At 53.0% G+C, this 13,244-nt stretch overlaps 1 long non-coding RNA gene across 1 annotated transcript; it reads right to left on the reverse strand.

Annotated features, from left to right (window-relative positions):
- Nucleotides 1-6,861: 6,861 nt before the first annotated feature.
- On the reverse strand, nt 6,862-11,244 carry LOC148001429 (uncharacterized). Its single transcript, XR_015637529.1, has 3 exons — nt 10,578-11,244; nt 9,278-9,696; nt 6,862-8,610 (listed from the first exon to the last, which is right to left on the reverse strand). It is a non-coding gene; the product is annotated as an uncharacterized LOC148001429 (long non-coding RNA).
- Between the last annotated feature and the right edge of the window lie 2,000 nt (nt 11,245-13,244).

The following is a 13,244-nucleotide window of genomic DNA, read 5'->3' on the forward strand; positions in this document are numbered from 1 at the left end:
CCCTGTCTCCCCCACTTCCTGAAATAGGGACACGACAGGATTGCCGTGGGACTCAGTTATGTATCTGAGGCTGTAGCTTTGATGCCTGAGAGTCCAGTGCTGGTTCCACAGCAAGGTTGTGGGCCCCCAGACAAGGTGTCTTTCTGGTCCTATTTCTTCCCCATGTATCTTGGGAGACAATCACAAGAGTCCCTAGAGACAACGGGTTCCGGGGCAAGGGGCAGACAGACAGCAGACAAGCAAAGGAACCAACAGGAGCCTATGAGGTTGCATGAACCGGGCAAACACAGGGGATGATGTAACACCGACAGAGAGGATCAGGCCGTGTGAGTGGTCAGGCAAGTGTCTGGAGAGGTGACGTCCTCAATGTGGTCTGAATGACGTGTAGGTATGATGGGGACAGCTAGGGCAAAGGCCCCCAGTATTTAAGGGTCAGAGGTGAGCAAGTAAAGGGTTGTGCTTAATCACAAAGCCCAGACTGACACAAGCTCAGAGAATACTTGTGCAAAGGTACAACCAGATGTGGGGCCTGTAGTCATGGAGGACGGCTGCCTATTGGTCAAGTTCTGCACTGGGGAGATCCACTATCCCCACCGGCTGTCCTAGGGCTCCCTCCCGTGATATGGTCTTTGCCTATGAAATTCCTGCTAACTCTTTTTAAAAATTTTTTTCTGTTATTATTATATTTATTATATGAGTACAGTGTTGCTGTCTTCAGACACACCAGAAGAGGGCACCAGATCCTATTACATGTGGTTGTGAGCCACCATGTGGTTGCTGGGATTTGAACTCAGGACCTCTGGAAGAGCAGTCAGTGTTCTTGACCACTGAGCCATCTCTCCAACCCAAATCCCTGCTATCTTGAACGCTGTTCTGGTCTCTTCTTTTGCTAAACTAACCTTAGTTCTTTACAGCTGTCATCTCAAGGGCATAGGGCTGGAGTGATGGCTCCAAGGTTATGAGCACCCACACTGTTCTTGGCGAGGACCCCACTTGGGTTCCCAGCGACCATGTCTGCACTGCCCATATCTCCAGCTAGAGAGGGACCCAAAGCCTCTGGCCCCACAGGCACCTGCACTTACACACTCACCCACATAGTTAAAGAGAAAATAAATTTCAAAAGCAAAACCTTAGATTTTTTTTTTCCTGCCAGGGCCACCAAGTCGATTGTGCGTTTCTTCAAAGCTAGTTAATGTGGAAGCCTTCTCTCCGTGATGTTTGCATCCCTGAGTACTTTCTCCAAAGGCCTGAGGTGACAGAGGACAGAGACCTCACCTGCTGCCTTCACTTGGTCCTAGCCTAGCACACCAATGCACAATAGGAGCTTTGTTAGCATTCTGTCTAAGCTCCGCCCCCACGGTTACCTGGCAACAGCCAGGTATGCCTGAGACTATAAAATGGGCTGCTTGCCCCCTCCTCACTCTCTTGTTCTCTCTTGCTCCTCTCTTGCTCTTCCCCTCTTCCCCCTTTGTCCCCTCATTCCCCATTCTTTTCCCCCTTTCTCCCCAGGAGCTCATGGCCAGCCTCTCCTTCTCTACTCTTCTTTACTCTTGCTCTCTCTTTCTCTGCCCTACTACCCTCTTAACTCCCCTCCCCATGTTCTGAATAAACTTTATTCTTTATTATCCCATCGAGTGACTGATCCCTCACGGGGAATGGATCCCAGAGCATGGGCCCGCCGAGGCACCCCCTTTCCCATACCTCACCACACCTCCATAGAACATATCCCTCTCCCTCCCTTTATCTTTTTATAAACACAACTCGTTTAGCAAGAAGGAAGGGATAGGCCCAACCCTCAGGCCAGAGAGGATGGAGAATGGTTGTTCAGGAGCCAACAAGAGATCCACTCTGCCCATCCCAACATCCCCACAGCTGGAGCACCAGGCCTGCCCAATCCGTGGACTGGCTCTCTCACAGCTGCCCTGACCACAGAGGAGAAGGGGGCTTTCCTTGACCTGGGCTACTGGGAAGCTGTAGGAGGGAGGTGGTACCCACAGAAAGACAGGCACCCCCAGCTTCCTGAAGCAGAAGGGGAGCTGGTCTGAGGCAGGCGCTGAGGTTACCCACAGAGAGGGCAGAGGTTGGTCTGAAGAGGAAGGGCAGGGAGGCCTGTGGCTGCCCCACCCTGGCTGAGTTCTGTACCCCTATCGGGGAGGGCTTCGTGATCCGCCTTTGGCTTGGAGTAGCAGCCATCCCAGCAATTAGCTGACGATGCTCCTGGCTCTGAGCAGGGGTCCTAGGTGCACTGACCAAGTCAATCATTCATTGAGTCACGCACCAAGCTGATGTCTCCCAAAGCTGGCTCTCGTTCCTTCTCAGCTCCGGGAGACATGGGGGAGGTTTAAACCCCAGCTCGCCAACACCTCTGCCAGCACTGTCCACCGGCTGCTTTCCGTTTGCCCCACCCACAGTGTAGCAATCCCAGCCCATGACGTCACTCCATCCTTTATTCAGTGCGCCTTCCCCACATCCCCGACCCTTCATCTTCCTCTCGCTCCATGCTCAGCCCCCATTTCCCTCCCCAACCAGGGTCTAGCTTCCTCCACACAGTTCAGACACCTCAGGGTCAGCATATCTTCTCCCACTCTCAAAATCCACAGCACCTTCCTTCTGTCTAGCCAGGAGATTCCATTTTAGACTTGTGGAGGGAGGTTCAGTTCTCCTCTGCCATGAAGCCGGGCTTCCTCTCAGGCCCCACGCATCTGTGTTAGTCACGATTCTATTGCTGCGATGAAATCCCACGACCAAGGCAAGTCTTACAGAACAGAGCATTTAACTGGGGGGCCTGCTTACAGTTTTAGAGGGTTAACCCATGATCATCATGGTAGGAAGCAGACAGACATGGTGCAGGGTGCAGGAACAGTAGCTGAGAGTTTTATATCCTGACCCACAGGCAGCAAGGCAGCAAGCAGAGAGAGAGAGAGAGAGAGAGAGAGAGAGAGAGAGAGAGAGAGAGAGAGAGAGAGAGAGAAGAGGAGAGGAGAGGAGAGGAGAGGAGAGGAGAGGAGAGGAGAGGAGAGGAGAGGAGAGGAGAGGAGAGGAGAGGAGAGGAGAGAAGAGAAGAGAAATAAGACCCTTAGGGACCATTCTCATTCAAACCATCACAGCATCCCTACCCTGTGCATGGACCACCCCTTAGGTCCTGCATATCCCTGCTCTGCTCTGCAGCCTGGCCCCCCCTCAAGCCCAACACACCCCTACCCTACAGCCTGACCTCCCTTCAAGCCCAGCACACCCCTGCCCTGCAGCTGCTCTCTCCAAGCCTGCCCCCCCATTCCCTAGTGGTGCATCCCCCTCCTTCTGCAGCTTAAGTAACCCCATCTCCTTGGCCTCCTCAAGCAAAGGGCTTTGGAGCTTCCCAGTTGCTGGCACCCCCAGAGTGCAAGCTGCAGGACCTGGACATGTGTGTAAGGACACTCAAGACGACCTGAGAGACAGGACTCTAAGCAACTGCTTCTGTGCCCCAGGGTAAGATGAGCCCCTCTAAGGTGGCTTACACAAACATACTGGTGTTCTCTCCACTGCCCCGAGAAGGGACAGAGCACTCAGTGTACTCCAGGGAGCAAGTCCCAAGCTCAAGAAGACAGAAGAACCCCAGCCAATTTGAAGGTGATGTTTCTGGGGGTTTTGGAGGAAGGGGTGCTAAGAGATTTGGGGAGGGGGTGACAGTCACAGACCTAGTCATTGATCTCTATCCCACAAAAGCTGAGCCTGGAGAGATGGCTCAGCTGTTGACAGCAGTTGCTGCTCTTGCAGAGGACTCAGGTTTGGATCCTAGGACTCAAATGGTGGCTCACAACTGCTTGCAACTCCAGGTCTAGGGGATCCGTCACTCTCTTGTGGCCTCCGTGGGAACCAAGCACCGTATACACAAAATTAACAATAAGTAAGTGAAAATGTTGAAGTTCCCTAGGACAAGAGGCTCGATGGTCAGAGAAGAGGTTTTAGCAGACACATTTTATGTTCCAATGAGCCCACAATCTGGACGCTCATATCCTAGACACAAAAGGACACACGTGAGGACCTGGGCCTTCCATGGGCCTCTGTGGACTCAGCTATTCCAGCTGTCTTTGTTTTGCTGCTGGGAACAGAACCATGGGCCTTGAGCATGTGGGCAAGGGTCATCCCACAGAGCTACACCTCAGGATTACTGTGGTTTTGTTCTGTTTGCTGCATATGCGATCTCAGTGTGGAGTTTAGGCTGGCCTTGAACTTACAACCCTCCTAGATGACAGTGACAGTGTTGTGGCCCCACATCGGCTTTCTCTCTCTTTTTTTTTATTAGTATTTTTTTAAATTTTTTTCAAAGATTTTATTTATTCATTTTATATATGACAAATACACTGTCACTGTCTTCAGACACACCAGAAGAGGGCATCGGATCTCTTTACAGATGGTTGTGAGCCACCATGTGGTTGCTGGGATTTGAACTCATGACCTCTGGAAGAGCAGTCAGTGCTCTTAACCACTGAGCCATCTCTCCAGCCCGGCTTTCTCTGATAACAAAAACGAAATCTGTGTGTGCACCACACATAAATGTGGTATTTACCTGAATAGGTCATATATGGACATCAGAGGTTGCTGTAAGGATGTTCCCTAATGTTTCTGCTTTTTTTTTTTTTTAAATTAAAAAAAAAAAAAAAGGATGTATGGGGCTGGAGAGATAGTTCAGAGGTTAAGAGCACTGACTGCTCTTCCGGAGGTTCCTGAGTTCAATTCCCAGCAGCCACATGGTGGCTCACAACCATCAGTAATGGGATCTGATGCCCTCTTGTGGTGTGTCTGAAGACAGCAACGGTGTACTTGAAGACATAAATTAAATAATAATTCCTTTGAAGATTTATTTATTATATGAAGTACACTGTAGCTGTCTTCAGACACACCAGAAGAGGGCATCAGATCTCTTTACAGATGGTTGTGAACCACCATGTGGCTGCTGGGAATTGAACTCAGGAACCTCCGGAAGAGCAGTCAGTGCTCTTAACCACTGAGACATCTCTCCAGCCCATAGTAATTTCTTTTTTAAAAAAAGAATAAGGTCTTATTTGTGGGGAGTGGGTGGTAGTGCCACCATTAATCCTAGCACTTAGAGGCAGAGGCAGGCTGATCTCTGTGAGTTTGAGGTCAGCCTGGTCTACAGAGTGAGTTCCAGGACAGCAAGGCTGCGTGATAAAACCTTGTATCCAAAAAAAAAAATTTTTTTTTATCTTTATTTTTAAAGTTATGTGTATATGTGCATGGGAGGATGGGTGCCTGCAGAGGCCTCTGGAGTCGGAGCTACAGGCAGTTGTGAGCCACCTGCCATAAGTGCCGGGAAATGAACTTGAGTAGCCTGCCAAAGTGTTCCTATTCCTTAGCCGTCTCTCCAGACCTTCCGCCCTCTCATTCCTTTAGATTTATTTATTTTTATGTCTATTGTGCTCTCTCTGTCTGTGTGTCTGTCTGAGCAATTGATGCCCTTGGAGGTTGGAAGAGGGTGTTCTACCCTCTGGAATTGGAGCTATGTAAGCCAGCTTGTGGTTACTGAGGCTGAACCTGGATTCTTCACAGGAGCAGCAAATATCTTAACCACTGAGCCATCTCCCCACTGAGCCATCTCCCCACTGAGCCATCTCCCCACTGAGCCATCTCCCCACTGAGCCATCTCCCCACTGAGCCATCTCCCCAGCTCCATCCACTTTCTTTTTCCGGACACTACAATCTCTTATTGAATCTGACACTCACCATTTGCCTAGGCTGCTTGGCCAACGTATATCCGAGATCTATCTGTGCCTCCCAGGACTGGGGTCACAGGCTGCTACCATGTAGAGAATTGAACTCAGGGGCTTTTGCTTGTGCATCAAGCACTTTACCCACAGAGCCGTTTGCTAACTACTGTCCCGGATTGTTGTTTTCTGAGACAAGGCTTCTCTGCGTAGCCCTGGCTATCCTAGATCTCACTCTGTAGACTAGACTGACCTATACACATATAACACAGAGATTAACCTGCCCCTGCCTCCTGAGTGCTGGAATTAAAAGCCTGTGTCACGTATGTGAGTCCACTGTCGCTGTCTTCAGACACACCAGAAGAGGGCATCAGATCTCATTACAGACGGTTGTGAGCCACCATGTGGTTGCTGGGAATTGAGCTCAGGACCTCTGGAAGAGCAGTCAGTGCTCTTAACCACTGAGCCGTCTCTCCAACCCTCCACCCCGTTTTAATTTTTAAAATGACTTTGTGAGTACAGATGTTTCACCTGGTAGCATGTCCAGGGCCCCGCGGAGGTGAAAGAGAGAATGGATTCCCGGGCCATGTCCCCGCCAAGCCGCATCCCAGCTTTAACCTGATTTATCTTCAGTGAGAGGGGAAGGAAGACCTTGCAGGTGAAATGAATTGGCCTCTGCCCTTCTCTTACTTGTCTTCTTAGGCCAAGCTACAGTTTTCTCTCTGCACACTGTGTTGTTGGAGCTCACTTCCCTAAGATGGGATTTCTTGGGGAAATTATAGGCTAGTATGTCCTACGCAGGTTTGTAAACTGTAAACAGTGCCTCCTTCTCTCCCTCCTTCCCTCCCTCCCCTCATACCTTACCTTCTCCTTTTTTTCTTTTCTTTTTTCCTTCCCTCCCTCACTCCCTCCTTCCCTCCCTCTCTTCCTCCTTCCCTACTTTCCTCTTTCCCTCCCTCCCTCCCTCCTTCCCTACTTTCCTCCTTCCCTCCCTCACTCCCTCCTTCCCTCCCTCTCTTCCTCCTTCCCTACTTTCCTCCTTCCCTCCCTCCCTCCCTCCTTCCCTACTTTCCTCCTTCCCTCCCTCCCTCCCTCCTTCCCTACTTTCCTCCTTCCCTCCCTCCCTCCCTCTCACCCTTATTGTTTTTTCTTTTCTGTATCTCTCTTCTCTTAGTCTCTGTTCCCAATCATCTTCCGGTTGTCCACACCAGGCCCGTCAGGGCAGTCCACAGAACCCCTTGCAGCACTAAGAAAAAGGTCACAGTCCACAGTGGATCAAGAGGCCCTCAGCACAAGCAACAAAGCTTGCTTCCTGGAGTGTCCCCAAGGGCAGGGCTTGCCCAGGGAGGGCCGAAGGTCCCACAGCAGGTGGGGCCCTGAAGCCTGGGGCTGATTGCAGATCAGAAGGGCCAGGTAGCTCCCCGGGTTATGAGGTGGGGGCTGGGTGGGACAGGGGCAGCTATAGGCCTGAGGCTCTTGGGACAGGGACAGAGGATGGTGGCTGTGCACACAGCCCGTGGCAGGTCTGAGTCAAAACACCTAAGGTCGACCCCAGCTGGTCATGAGGAGAGCTGCCCAGTCATTGCCTTATGCTGGCTTGGGTCACCCAGACAGGCTAGGCGCGGCCCAGTCAGCTGTGACTCAGGCCATAGTGGCTTTGCCACGCAGCCCAGGGGCATCAAGTACAGGGACGCCCCCTCCCCACACCCAACCCTGTTTCTCCTACCAGCAACTCAGCAACACCTTTCCCACCCTGGGGTCGGGCTCCATCTCTGGTGTGGGCTGTCTACCTCTCTGGTCCTCAGCTTGGGGGTGGGGTGGAAGTGGGGGGAGCCTCAGGCCACCAGCTTCAGACGGAAGTCAGGTGGGGGGCAGGGTGAGGAGCCAACGCCAGAGAAGTCTCAGCAGGAGAGGGAAGCAGAGGGGCCCAACAACGATGGTGTTGCCCTGAAGACTGGACAACTGTGCAAGCTGTGGAGGGCTGCGAGACCACGGTAGGATTCCCTTGAGGGGTGGTATGGAGGGGCACCGCTGCTCCCCACACTTATCTCCAAGAGGGTAGATGGTCCAGCAATTGCTCCCCTGGGCATTAGGGGCACCTGCTGGCCCACACAACCCTCCAGGATTTTGTCTCCTTATCTGTAATGAATATGTTGTAAGACAGGGTTGGAAGACTCTCTTGGAGGATGTCCAGGCTAAGCTGGCAAGACCAGCTGTGAAAGTGCCCTGTGGGTTAAAGTTCACAGGATGGGTAAAGGACAGTGGAGAGAGCACATGGGTTCAAATCTTGCATTTTACCATCGTGGTAGGGTCAGCCTGATTCCACAGGTAGTCTTGATTCCTGGATTCCCAAGGGACTTCAGATTCCCTTCTTTATTTTCAGATCAGTGAGTTTTGAGCCTGCAGAGGTCTCTCTCGTTTACCCTCCAATAGATGCAGTGTCTGAGGACAGTCCCTGTCCATGACAGGCTGTAGCAGTCTACAGGGGCCTTCATGGGTGTCCTGGGGAGCTTGATCAGCCAAGGTCATTACTCGTCTGCCTTTGACCTTGAGCCAGATCAGAGCTTGGATGGTCTTCGAACCTGGGCATCCGAGCTCCAGGACAATGACAAAGAGAGAGGAAAACAAAAATCAAGTCTGTGTAGAGCCCTGCATTGGGGGCTTGGCATCCAAAATTAAGAGAGGCTGGCTTTACCTCGAACTTGTCATTGTTTCTCCAAACCTGGTAGGGGCTGCTAAAAAGATGGGAGATTGTTCCCAGGATCCTGTCCATGTCATGCCGTGCCGGGACAGGACGGAGTAAGGGGTGCCTGTGACCAGTCTGTACAACCAGGTGTCCCTGGGTTGAATTTGGTTCATGCTGTGTGAGTTTAGGCAGTTCATCTTCCTTCTCTGGGTGGCCCCCCTGAAAAATGGATAGCCTGGAAGAAGTGTCAGGGCAAGGTGGGAGCAGGTAGCAGGGACCAGGAAAAGGCCACTACCCGCTACCCCCAGAACCGTGGTAAGGCTGTGCCTCACTGACCACTAGATGTGGTTCTGGCACCCCCTTGTGGCCAATCTCTTGAGCTACATCCTGCCGATGTTAGGGCAAAGCTTCTCTGGAAGCCCTCAAGAGGAGCTTTCTTCCCCTGTGTTGGCGGATGGCCTCTGCCCACCCCCATTCTGAACCTCAGGCACCCACTCACTTCCTCAAATCCGCCAACACAGCTCCACCCTCCTACTGGTACCGGCTGCGCCGGCGAGCCGGCGAGCCGACTGTACCTGCTACTTCTGGACAGCAGGGGGCGCTGCTGACCAGGGCTTGGAGCTGCTAAGCGTTTACAGGGCAAAGAACCCTAAGCTCGGTTTTCCAGGTTACTGAGGGAGCCCATCCACACCCCCACAGTCAATGACTGGATCTAGTCAAGGCAATGGGATTTCAAGGAATAAGTCCTCTTTGAATCCTCACAAGCAAACTCGTTTTGAAAACCTGGAGTCCCATCACCTTGGCAGCCCAGGACAAGCATCGGGACATATGATTACTGACTTGCTGTGTGGCTTTGGGAAAGTGGCATCCCCTCTCTGGGTCTTACCTTTGAAGCTGTATCGGATAAAGGTGTCCGTAATAAAGGTGTATCTGTGGCTTTGCCAACTTATGATTGAAGGCGCTGTTACCAATTTTGCACACATTGTAACTGAGGTTTAAGTGATGAAGCCACCTGCCTTGGGTGGTAGGGCTTGTAAGTGACAGAGCTAAAGCTGAATCTGAGGGAGGTCTGACAGACTCCAGGGTCCATGGCCCCTCTGTTCCAGCTAACAGTCACACTCTGCTTGGAAAGATAGACAAGGAGTCTGTGTCTGGTGGGGGTGGGGTGCTAAGGTTAAAGAAAACCATCTTCCCTCTAAGACGGTCTTCACCTATCAGTCTGCAGGTTCAAGTCTTCGCAGGGGAGATGCCACAGCTGAGGGACTCACAGAACCCACTGTGATAAGTGCCAGGCACAGGTCTCACCTGGAAAGAGAGGGAACGGAAGCAGGATGCAGGGGTGCGGTAGGGTGAGGCCAGTTAGGCAGGAGATCAGAGCGGATTTTTGTCATGGAGCCCTGTGGCTGATAAGCGCTGGCCACCTGGCCTACCTAGGCAGAAGGGGGTGCTCCCCTGGGATGACTGGCCCCAGAGCCCCTGATAGATCTTACTGCCCTGAGCATCTCCTAGTTGCCCCAACTACCCATTAGACTTCCTGGGCCTATTTCGGAGAGGGTGGACTGGGGTAGGGACGCAGAACTTTGCACCCTTTGTGACCCTGAACAATTCAACTCCCAAGTTCAGTTTCCAAGTGTGTCAGAGGAGAAATGGGAGTGGGGCTGGAGTCCTTAGGACGTCTTTTGGGCATTCTGCATGCTCTTTTTGGAGTGGGAGGGGTCCTGAGGCTGGTGGGTATGCCGACTTGTGACCTGGAAGGCCTGCAGAGGCTCCAGGGTATAGGACTGGTGTGAGAGTAGAGCCAAGCTGTGCTTCCTGACAGGGTAGCCAGTCTTGGCTGTGTCCCACTGTCCCAGCAACTCAAACTGCTTCTGTCCCCGAGGAGTCCAAAACTTACTCTTTTCTTCCCAGAAAGTAGACAGTTCGCCCTGAGGAGTCTTTCTCCCACCCTCATTTCACGATGGAACCCTTCCTCCATTCTCACTCAGGATGGGACCCTTCATTCTTTCTCTCCCTCACATGTCCCCTTCCTAACATCCTTGGCGGGGGAGGGATCTTTTTTCAAGTCTTCCTGGCACCAAGCATTGAGACAGGGCTTGGGCCACCTCCCCAGTGTCACCTCTTGGTCCAGTTAGGTGGCCCTAGTGAGTTTGACTAGAAGAGGGGACAGAGATGAGGCCAGGCCCTACCTCCGCGGCCAACTTCCAGCTTCCTGTGTGTCTGTCCACTGTTGCTTCCTGTTCTGTTTATTGCCTCCAAGTTCAGGAAACCGATGAGTGCCCCCCACCCCCACCCCTTACACACACACTCGTGGTTATTTAATAGCAGCTGTGCTACAGTCAGTCTCTCTCTCTCTCTCTCTCTCTCTCTCTCTCTCTCTCTCTCTCTCTCTCGGAAAACCCAGTGGGGAAAGGAAGCTGACAGCTCGGCTCTGACATCAGCATTGTCCCTGTGCCAAAAATCCAGGGTGGCCGGGGTGGGAGGGGTAGGGCGGGGAAGGAACCAGCTGCCGGTGGCCCTCATGACACGAGGCTGCCCTATGATTCCCAGGGACAGGGGCCAGACAGTGAGAGGCAGAAACACACATGGGCACATACATGCACAGGGTCATGTCTGTCTACTACCCAGACCCACACAGGCTCACACAGGCATGGACACACACACACACACACACACACACACACACACACACACGGGGTGGGGGGAGGACTTGGGAAGTTGAGCTCTGTCTTAGCCACACATACACACAAACACTCTAATCAAATACATACACTTGCACAACAGGGCCAGACACTGATGAACACAGACTCAACACTGACACCGCGCATGCACACAAGCTCACGGAGACTCAGACACAGACTCCAGGAAGCTTCTCACTCACAAGGATTCTGCAGAGCGCCCTCTTCTGGAAGCAGCTGGGCCCCTGGGCCTAGGCCACCCTGAAGGAGCCCAGCCACTTCCTCCTCCTGTGGTGTGTATGAAGGGCTCTTGATGCCTAAGAAGAAAGGCTTGGTAGTTGTGACTGTCCCCAGCCTCACCTAGGTAAGGCAGGGAGCCCTGAGGGTCTGAGGCCGAGGAAGGAAGTGGTTCTGGAAAAGCTGGGCTCTGCAAGGGACTTCATCACAGCCTGGCCTAATGCCAGGCCTCCATCCCCACACCGTGCCTCTGGCCTGTCCATACCTAGGCCTACAATGCACCTCTGGCCCATTCCTGAGCTGGCTTCAGTGGAAGGCACAGTAGAATTCAGGTACCCTGTGCTGTGAGCTGCTGAACAGCCGTCCTAGGGCAAGTCACATAGACCTTGTGGGCCAGGCCTACATTTATGGGGACACCTATGGACAACTGGGAAGAGTGCTTCAGGGAGCATGCTCGCCCTCGCTGTGGCGATGTCAGCATACTTTGAAAGTACCTTATAACTCGTGCCTGTAACTCATGAGGCGCTAGAGGCCGGTGTGAAAGCGTTGCCACCTCTGCGTCCTGGAGATTCAGGGGGAAGAGGGCCAAAGTATAAGTGCTTATTCAACAGGGACACAAAATGCTGGACCAGGGGGAGAGCAGCCTAGCCTACAGATAGAGGATGGGAGGGCAGCGTCAGGGTGGGACCGGCCACCCACCGTGCCACACCCTGGCCTCCAGCCCTGCTGAGGGTCAGCTCTGTGGGCTGCTATTTCCTTTGCTGTTGCTATCAGAACTGGGGGGGGGGGGTGCAGCCACTCTGATTCACCTCCAGAGGTTTGATTCTTGACGCAGAACTAGTCAGGAAACGTCGGGTGATGCTGGGGCCGGTGGCTGTTGGCCAGACCGCTTCTTGCTCTTCTTTGGCTCTGAGCGGGTGTTGCTGGTGCCTGCCAGAGATCTGATGGGGTGAGGGTAAGAAGCAGCAGATTCCAGGACCGAGATAGGAGGGCTTACTGATGCTGTCTCCAAGGCTGACCACACATGTCCACTCCCAAGGACTGAGAGACCCAGAAGCCAGCCCAACCCTAACCAGCAGAGTACGCTGAGTCCCCAGGCCTGGCCCAAGCTCCTTACTCCCCATTGGCCTGAGTTGACTGAATATCTATCCTGAATCATCCTTGTTTTCAGAGGGGAAACTGAGGCTCAGAGAGGAGCCATCCCCCAGGGTCACACAGGTGATGTGTGGCTTGTGTGGGATTCAGAGCTCACAGTCTTTCTGGCTGAATAGCTCATACCATCCTCTATCTGGGAACACGGTTCACCTGGCTCCAAAAGTAACGTATCAACTTAAGGGTATCAGCTCCATAGTGAACCAGAGTCGGGGCTGTAGGTCTAAGGACGCCCTCATTTTTCAACGTGGACAATGGAGGTGCCTCTGCCTTTTGGGACATGTTATTGGCTACCAAGTCCTTGCCAGGAACATTCTCAAGTTTCTCCTATTTCCTTTGACACCTGTCGCCAGACCGGGCCTTGAGCAGCACCCTCCAGCCCCCCAGCTTCCTCTCAGAGTTCACCTCACAATTTCGTGCTCACCTTCCCGGTGAGATCACCAAAGCCCAGCTGAGGCTCTGTGTTTTGAAGAACTGAGATCTTGGAGGATGCAGGGAGAATGGGGCTGGCCTGGCTGTGGGGCAGCTCGGCATCTGGGTCATTGGTCTTGGGGAATTCCCAGTGCCCGGAGAGCTGCTTACTTACCTGCTGAGTAACCACTGCCCACACAGGATGCCTGGCTGACAGTACACCTCCCCAAACCCTGCAAGCAGCCAGGGCTCTGCGGTCCTCTCTCCTGAGACTGAGAGCCCCAGGGCCCAGGAAAGAGACAGCAAGCAGGCAAGGGGCTAGCCCCCACCCCCGCGCGTCCCCCCCCACTCCATCCCCCGGGAGCTCTGCAGGGGGCA

The sequence above is a fragment of the Rattus norvegicus genome, chromosome 14 (assembly GCF_021556685.1).
Source record: "Rattus norvegicus strain SHRSP/BbbUtx chromosome 14, alternate assembly SHRSP_T2T, whole genome shotgun sequence".
NCBI classification, from domain to species: domain Eukaryota; kingdom Metazoa; phylum Chordata; class Mammalia; order Rodentia; family Muridae; genus Rattus; species Rattus norvegicus.